We start from the raw sequence: 9003 nt of genomic DNA, 5'->3' as shown, positions 1-9003 counted from the left end.
CAGTTTTCTTGCCACTTCTCAAATACTACTCAGTTTTAGAGGAATTTGAAATATGCACCCCAAATACAAAAAGCACAACATAAACTTTAAAAGCAGAAGGTGTGGAATGTCCTGGGGTTTTAAGATTCACAAAGCCAAAGAAATGAAAAGAGACTTAATAAGGTTAGATGTTGTATAAAGCTGAAAATGCTATTAAACAACAGAAGCAGAAGTCAACTTTGGTACCACGAAGAGAAACTCTTTAAAGCACCTAGCTCCTCCAAGAGCAGCAGAACAAAGCAGTAAAACACCCGGGAACTCTTAATTTGAAACACTACACGGAATTTGGAAATTTTTCATATTCATGTCTCGGGCAATTTGCATAGTCTGCAATACCCAACTGTCATCAAGTTTTCCCAGAGCAGCTTCCTAAAAAGATAATGCATTTTAATATATCAAAACATGCACAATAGAAAAAAAAAAATTCAGAAGAGTACCACATTATTTACATTTAATTTTCTACCTCATGTAACCTAAACCAGAAGAGAACCAATTAGATATTTTTGGCATTACCTGCAGACCATATATCATGGATTATTTACTTAGCAAGTACAACTTGGGCAAAATCAATTCTATGAAGAAAATTAGTATAGGAAGTACAGTGTTAAAATTAGAACAAAAACCTTTCTTCTCCACGATGCAAAGTTTTTATTGCTTAAGGCACTAGCATCTCACCAGTTTATAGCTTCAGACAGATCACAACTAATTGGTAAAAGTAGGCATGTGGTGTATTTCACTTGTCTCAAACACATAGATTTGATATACTGTTAACACTGCTGTACATGTGAGAGCATAAGGGGATAAGGCAAAAAACAGGTTTGCAAGTGGAGGTAGACTAACCAGTACAGCTTGAAATATAATATTTTGTTGAGTGTAATACACACATCCATGTATATTTAGTTTATGTAATGTCACTCCTGCAATGGAGCCTAAACTAACAGTATCTCATCAGCTATAAGATAATACGTGGTCATGCCACAACTTCTCAGATGTCTCTTTTCTGAACACATCTCTTAAGTGGGGATGGGATTTAACTCAAGACAGTGGCAAAAGGGCAGCACAGAGGTGGCAAAAGGTGATAAAAGATAGCAAGGAGCCTGTACATTCTTTTCCACCATTAGCACCAGCCAGGGAGCACACATCTTCCCACTCTGCATGACTCAGGAGTGGCTTACCTGCCAGTGGGCTGTCTTCCACAAAGACTGAGCCATAACTGATTCATGGACAGCAGCCACCACTACAGGAGGAATGCAGTTGAGCTGTGTGACTCTGCCCAAGGAGCAGCAGTTGTAACACCCGTCATTTCATTGCCAAAGGCTCCTTCCACTTTTCTGACACAACCCCCTAATGACTTTAGCCTTCCTCTTAATAGAAAACAGACATGCTGTGTTGGTCAGTTTCTCTCACTGACACTCTTAATCATTCACAAACTAAACAATAATTAATTTTGTAGTTTCCATTAAAAGCAAACAAGAGGAAACAGGCGAAGAGATGGCATTCTTGGTTCCTATTCCCCTCATGCATCTAGAATGTCTTCAAGGGAGCTGGAGTTTGCCAAGAAGAAGCAATGCCAAAGCAGCAAGTTTGCTGATAAACCATGCCTAAATTAATAAATTGGCTCTGTGTGCACACACACACACTCTCATGCTCTTTTATATTCAGGGCAGAATGTAATTTTATTTCTGAGAAGTGCAGAGTTCTGCTACGTTATCAATTGTTAAAATACAGAATCAACAAGTGATATTCAGAAATCCCAAGAAAACCATCATTAGAGTCAAATACCTTTCATTAACTGCTAATTCTAATTACCATCATATTTATTTACAAAAAATATATGCTTTCCATGGCTTTCTGACATGAAACTCTCTAACTCAAATATGAGCAATTCAAATGAGCAAGTTGGCCATTAATTATTTGTCAGATCTTTTATTACTTTTTTTTTTCTCTCCCCTTATTTCTTGTAACTGTAACACCCACCCATTACACAAGCCAAGCACACTCATTTGTCTTTGTCTCTTCTCACTGCAGTTCCTTCTAGTTTATACCACTTTTTAATCCCTTTACCTGTAAACACCAAGCTTGACCCATTTAAGATCGGAAAGCATTGGCCAAGCAGCCAAGGAGAACATGCAGTCTGGCTGTCAGGGCAGCAGGGACCCCCCCACTTTCGCATCAAGAGGCTGATGCACCGAGAACCTGACTACCTACCAAGACTGCACCCACATTCTCGCCGGCCCACCGCTGCAAGAGCAAAGACACCGAGCCCCTGCACAGGCCAACCACTGCCTGCTGCTGCTGTGCTGCCCAAAGGACAAGCAGCATTTTCACATCCTCCTGCACGTTAAATGAAGATCAACAACTTATTCATGCTAAATGTATCGAGTGTTTTTCCCTGCCAGCTGCAAACCTGCCAACTACAGCACCACCTGAAATACCTTTGTAGGTAATGCCCAATACCAAGCCTTTAGGCATGACTGCAATAGAAAGTATCTTATACAAAGGTAGGATAGCACATAAAAAGTGATATAGTGAGGATACAGATTTAGATGTGGTTTTGTGTTTGAACAAACACTACCTTTTGGTAACATTTTTGATTGTTCGCAATTAACACTTATGATGTACACTAAATACCTAGTGAAAGATTCTGAGTATTTTAACCTCGGTTAAACCTCGAAGTTACCCAATCAATCTTTCACTTTTTTAAATGCAGACCATCTGAAATACATGCAGAGATTACTGAAATAAATCACAGAAAAGAAGAAAAAAACTCAACATTAAAATACAAGCAGTAATCAACTTTCTTTTCTTTTAAGCATTCTACTTTCATAATCAGATGGTACTTTCATAAGAGGAAGGTTGATACAGAGAGGACACTTGGGTTTGTTTTTTCTTTCTCCCTATAACATACTAATTCCTAGCACACAGAACACCACACTCCATGGATTTGTATGCAGGATATATCCTCTGCAGGCCATAAGTGCTTTCAGGACATGTTAATATTCTGGTATGTAAAAAAGTGTAAAACAAGCCCCTTTAAGCACACTGTGGGCTTCATAAGAAATTTCTGATGTTACTGTATGGATACTGTGCATCATCACAAAGGCCCTAACACAGTACAGCTGTATTACTAGTACACTGAAGTGTAGTAGTACACTGAAGATGAGTCAACAATATGTTTCCTGCAACAAAAAGGAACAGACATCATCTTGGGATGTATTAACAAACATATATGTAAAGTATCAGAAGCAATAATAATGTTGTATTTGGCTCCAGTAGCACCACTTTCTGGTTTAGGGTTATTAATTTGGCTTTGAAAGTATAACTGATACTGAAAGAAGTAACCAACCAGGTAATGTTCTCCCGGCCCATACCATCAGCGCTCCCACAGATGGTACCTCTCCTTTCTGCTGGAAATTTCTGCCTCTTCAGAATAAGGACCCACCCTCCTGATCTCCAAGAGCAGAAACCAGTGTTTGAGAGCTAAGGAGTTGGAAGGTTAAAGTGTTTTAGAAGATGTATACTATCAATGGCAGATGTTCTTTAGGACACTCCAAAATCCTCTGACTCCATTTGCTCATTATCACCACCCTGTCAGGGATCCTGCCCCCTTATACCTGCTGACTGACAAATCACCTCTCTGTATGGTGAACTTGGGAAAGGGTGAAAATACTAAACATATCATCTAACATTTTCAAAAATAACAATCACTGAAGTTATTATGTAAAAACACACTAGTTCAAAGCCCCTCCCTCTTCTCTATTCCTTCCTAATTTTTGGATGCAGCTTAAAAAAGAAAAAGAAAAAAGACAAATTTGAAAAAGTGTAGAAGAGAGCAATAAAAATTTTAAGACAATTAGAGAAGTCCAACTTTTAAGGGTTTGTTTAGTTTAAAAGAGGGGAAACAGGTCTTAAAACATGCAAAACAGACTAACCCAAAACTTACTTTGTTCTCAGACACAATCAACAGTCATAAAGATCAACTAGTGCAGCTGCTTCCAGCCATGTGACAAACCGCATATACCCAGCCCTACCTACCTCCTCTTTAATTAAAGCTTTCATTTTTGCTACCAAGACACAACAAAGCATGCAAATGCGGAAATACACCTCTCAGGAAACTATTTCCCTTGAGGGAAAGCCTCAATGAATGAAACAACCAGGCTGTTTAGTGGATACTCTAATTTTCCAAGCTCAGAGCAGAATACCTGCTACAGCTGTTCCCCACACCATACGCTCTCCAAATCTGGGTACCAGTTTCCCCAGTCCAAACCACGATTGGTTCATAACCAATCTACAGAACACGAGGCCTCAATCCCAGCTCAGAATAAACTCCAACACTACAAATCTATCCAAGCTCTGCTCCTCCACACAGTTCTACATCCTGCACTGGATCTGTTCCTACACCCCGAGATGGAAGGGCTGTGCACAGACCACAGCTGAGGCACAAGCAGTTACTCTGGAAAACACTGCAAAGCAGACAGGAGCTGGAATTAGAATCCTAGAAAAATTTAAGTTGGAAAGGATCCTCTCGACATTATCCAGTTCAGCCCACTACTACAAAGTACGGTCAGTTTCGGAATTGGATCTAGTTTCACTCAGGGCCCTGTCCAACTAAGTTTTCAAAAACTCCAGGGATGAACTCTTCATGTCTTATGTGGGCATCTGCTCCAGCGCTTAACAACCCTCACTGTGAATTTTTTTTTCTTTAATCAGAATTTCCCATGTCACATCTTGCAACTCTTAGTTTCTATCCTTTCATGGTGCACCTTCAAGACAAATCTGGCTCTGACCAGTTACAGGTAACCACGTTGCTGCTGACCAACAACCCAGATATAACTACAAGGTGCTGAATCCTTTTGCTCAGATTACAACCTACATGTAAGTATTTACTGCTGATTCATGACAAACTTCTTGTTGCTGGCTTATGAGACAGTACTAGGCTTGCACCTGAACTGAGTAATCTCAACAGGCCACAGAACAACCATTTGTCCCTCACAAGCTCAGATCAGGACTACCAATGCTTCTAGTACATCTGAATCCACTTGTCCAGATGATCCTCAGCTGGCTCTCTAATTCCTTTCACTGTCCTTTTTTCTCTCCCAGCTAGAGAGGAGGAAGGAGGGAAGATCTGCTGCTTCAAATCTATGGGGTCAATATACCTGGTTGTTGCTGCCCTTTTTCCTCTGTGTTTTTTTTCTTTTGTTCTTGTTTGTTTGTTTTGTTATTGTTTTTTTTCCCCTGGTTCTCTCTGCTGGGCACAAAGGAAAAGATTTTTTCCCCGTATGCTGTAAAATACAGTTTAGTAACTCTGAAACCTGTGACAGGTTAGATCAGAACAGCATTGCTGTCTCCAGAGGCAGACCCACTGGAGATGCTCCAAAGTACTTTAGAGTCCTTTTAAAAAGATTCCAACAGAAAGTTCGGAGTCTCCTGGCTATTTCAAGCAAGGATTCAGTTGAGCAAACGGGCACTAGAAAATCCTGGAACAGAGTCAATTGCCATCATATGGTACAGCAAATGAAAGCACATGACCACCAGAGAACCCTAGATAACTGCAGGGCAAAGGCTTTCAAGTTAATGTACAAGGGAGGGGAGAAAAAAAAAAAAAAGAAAAGAAAAAGAAAAAAAAAGAGGAAAAAAAGAAAAAGCAAAGCCTCTTGAGTGAAAAATAAGCCATCCCCCTACTATGAAAAGCTGCAATACATTATGCTGAGAGGTTGGATCTGTAGCTCCAGAACTTCACTCGGACACACACATTAAATGTTTGTTCTTCAGTGAAGGTCACCTTGTGACCTCATGAGCAGAAAGGTTGGGTCAGAGACTACAGAGGTTAAGTGATGGGAGTGATGATGCCCATCAGGTCTGTCTAAACAAGCCAGAGCTACTCACTCATGGCTGAGAATCCCAAGAAAATGACCAGCAAACTCTCCAAACTGAGAGGGAACAGAGCAGTTTACAATAAAAATTAAAAATAGATATCTTGCCAGATACCAAGATTTAAATATTGGAGCAACATGCATCCAACCAGGCTATCCACAACCGAAGGCGGTGAACCTGGCACAGTAGTCCAAGAGAGCATGCAAGAAAAAGGAAAACAATTCTTATTAAAGCAAAACTTCAGCGTATCTGCCCTGTAAAGGCTGGAGTTACATGTGCCGTCATCCTGGTGCACCAGTTGGGTCATTACCTGTGTGTGCCTTCCTTAAGCTCCAAGAACACCACTCAAACATCAGATCCCTTGGGATCTGCTGAGACTAATCCAAGCCACTGCTGCAGACTGTTAGGAATCAGGTATTGCCATCTTCCAAATGACAACAGATAACAACACTTCCCCTGCTTCATGTAAGCAATGCTTCCGTGTTGATCAACTGTCTCAAAAAGTACAGCACAAAGGTGGCGTAAACCTTCAGCAAAGATCTCTGTGTACATCTTCAAGCTCTCACACCACCGCTGATCATTCCCCATTTGAAACTATGTAGAGGCATAAACCCCCTCTTTCATCACAATTCAAAAGTAAATGAGAACAATTCTTTCACCAATATTTGTACAGTAACTTTCCCCTTACTCTCACCTTGTAACAGACCAGTTGTGTCCAGCTTGTACTCCTGCCTCATTCATTGCACACCCCTGAGGTGTGGCCCAGAAATGCTTAGAATTTACATACCCCCATCTGCTTCTGTTGGGAGGCCAGACCTCAAAAATAAAGCAATAATATAGTTCAAGAGCACTGAAATTTTCATCCAAGAGCTGACCATCTACACTGTGCACAGGCCACTTAACCTTAGCATATTCTGGATTTGACTCCAAGCCAGCCCTGAAGTAGATGGCAGGACCACAAAGGAAGCAACTATACCATTTCACAAACTACTGATGGAGTTCAGCAGCAAACAAATGACAGCATACTCCAGAATATCAGGCCATCCTTACCAAGTGGCACAACACATGAACTGTCTCCAACAACAGAAATGCTTACCAAGCTAGGAGTTTGTTCATGCTTCTAAGGTTATGGATTTAGTATGCTTAGTGACCTGACTGCACAAATAGGCACGTCATCAGCATTTCCCTCAACACTAAGCACAGATGTGCTTCCACACAGATCAGAGATGCGACTTTTGTGACCTCAGGATGACACCTATTATCACAGCTTGGAAAATACAGATACAGTTTTACAGAGATAGCAATCACATTCTCCACAGCCACTGAAAATAGGATGCAATTTTCAGTTAATGTATTTCTGTATAAGAGGAACAAGCACTGTCTGGTACAGATGAGCAGGGTGAAGTACAGAAATTCAGTCACTAAATCAGTATATAAAGAACAGCTTAAACAAATATCACTTAGGAATAGTCCAAGTATATTTACATTTCCTCAGAATGTGTGTAGGGGGCAAACAAGGTAAAGGCCTCTCGAGGTCCTCTCCTGCGTTACATTTTTATGACTTGTTAATTTCTTCAGATGAGAAATACCAGCATGGAAAAACAGATAAAATTCTGAAAGACAGGGCTCTCTTCAATGCAACATAATATGGGTTTCCTGGAGTTCCAGTGTTTATTATGTTATTAAAATGAAACAAGAATGACAAATATTCATCTCTGAATTCTGACTTGAACATCAGCTGAAATTGTTAGATGGGAAAAACCTTAGCCAAGGAATGCAGGTTATGTTTTAGACCATTCCATCACCAGTCTTAGCTGAGCATAAGACCAGGAAGCAAAGAATAAAAAAAAACTTTAAAAAAGCAGCTCTGGTGGAAGCATTAAGGTACAGCCATCATAATAACGGCCTGCCTATCTCCCATGAATTTATGGCGGTAACTAGGCTCACCTAGGAGCTGGCTCACTTTGAGGCTCTTACCTCTAAGCTCCACCTATATTATTGTACTATCCGACTCCTGACTGGGAAGACTTTAAAAAGCTTGCAGATGGTCCCATCACCTATGTCACAGAAGACCATATTGCCACCTATCCTGCAAATTTCAAAATACTCCTTAGAGAAGCACCTGTATGTGCTGCTGGCCAGGTCAAGTGTCTAAAGGGACTGGCCAATTGCACTTTCAAAGCCTCCACAGGCTCTGCAGCCCTGATGGCCCTCTGAGCCCAGAAGTCTTATGCAGAAACACAGGACCCTCTGAACGCCCTTTTAAACATGGGCAAGCACAAAACCAAAAGAAAAAAGCCAGTAGATCATAAAAGCTTTACGTCTCAAGAAAAGAAAGATAATATCCTCAAATTACTTGTTCTCTACTTTTCTCTGGTCACTATTCCCATACCATTGCAAGGATTACCTAGGCTGAGAAAATACAAAGGAACAATGTACACACTATCCCCCGCCAAAAAACCCCAGGAAAAAGCGATGCAAGAGCTTGAAGCATTCCAGAATCTGAGTCTAAATTTTTGGAAACTATCTTTTAAAATATTAATTACTTTACAAACTCATTGTTAGGCTAATATCCAGTGACTAATTTTCTAGTAATTATGACTTCATTTTAGTCTTCAAGTAACTCCTCTAAAGAATTCAGCTTTTTGTGGAACTTTGTTTTCTCTCCTTTGAGAACTCCAGGATCACTTTCTAGCCAAGGAAAAGAGATTTAACTATTTTTTTCATGGAAGTGAAAATCTGTATTCAATGGTCTATATTGAGTGCCTCGTAACAGGCAAAAACAGGGATACAAAAGAAATTTAGCACTGCTATTTCTGTTATAGTCATTCCATCCCTCGTAGTTTTCCTGCTGTTTTTAAGAATGTTGCATAGAAATTTTAACCACACAATTTTAAAATGCATACATGTCCAAATGCAAATACTAGATGCTTTTTATGTTTTATAGTAATGCTGAACAAGTGTAAATATTTACATGCTATAATAAAACTTGTTTCTAAAAAACTGCTTAATAGAACCATAAGCGAAAAACTTCAGCAAGGCATAAAAGTTTTATAACCTTAAATTATGTTCTGCCATAAGCCATGCTGA

Source organism: Antrostomus carolinensis, unplaced genomic scaffold, assembly GCF_000700745.2.
Source record: "Antrostomus carolinensis isolate BGI_N321 unplaced genomic scaffold, ASM70074v2 scaffold20390, whole genome shotgun sequence".
Taxonomy (NCBI): domain Eukaryota; kingdom Metazoa; phylum Chordata; class Aves; order Caprimulgiformes; family Caprimulgidae; genus Antrostomus; species Antrostomus carolinensis.
The sequence above is the reverse complement of the archived record's forward strand: the minus strand, read 5'-3'. Positions refer to the sequence as shown.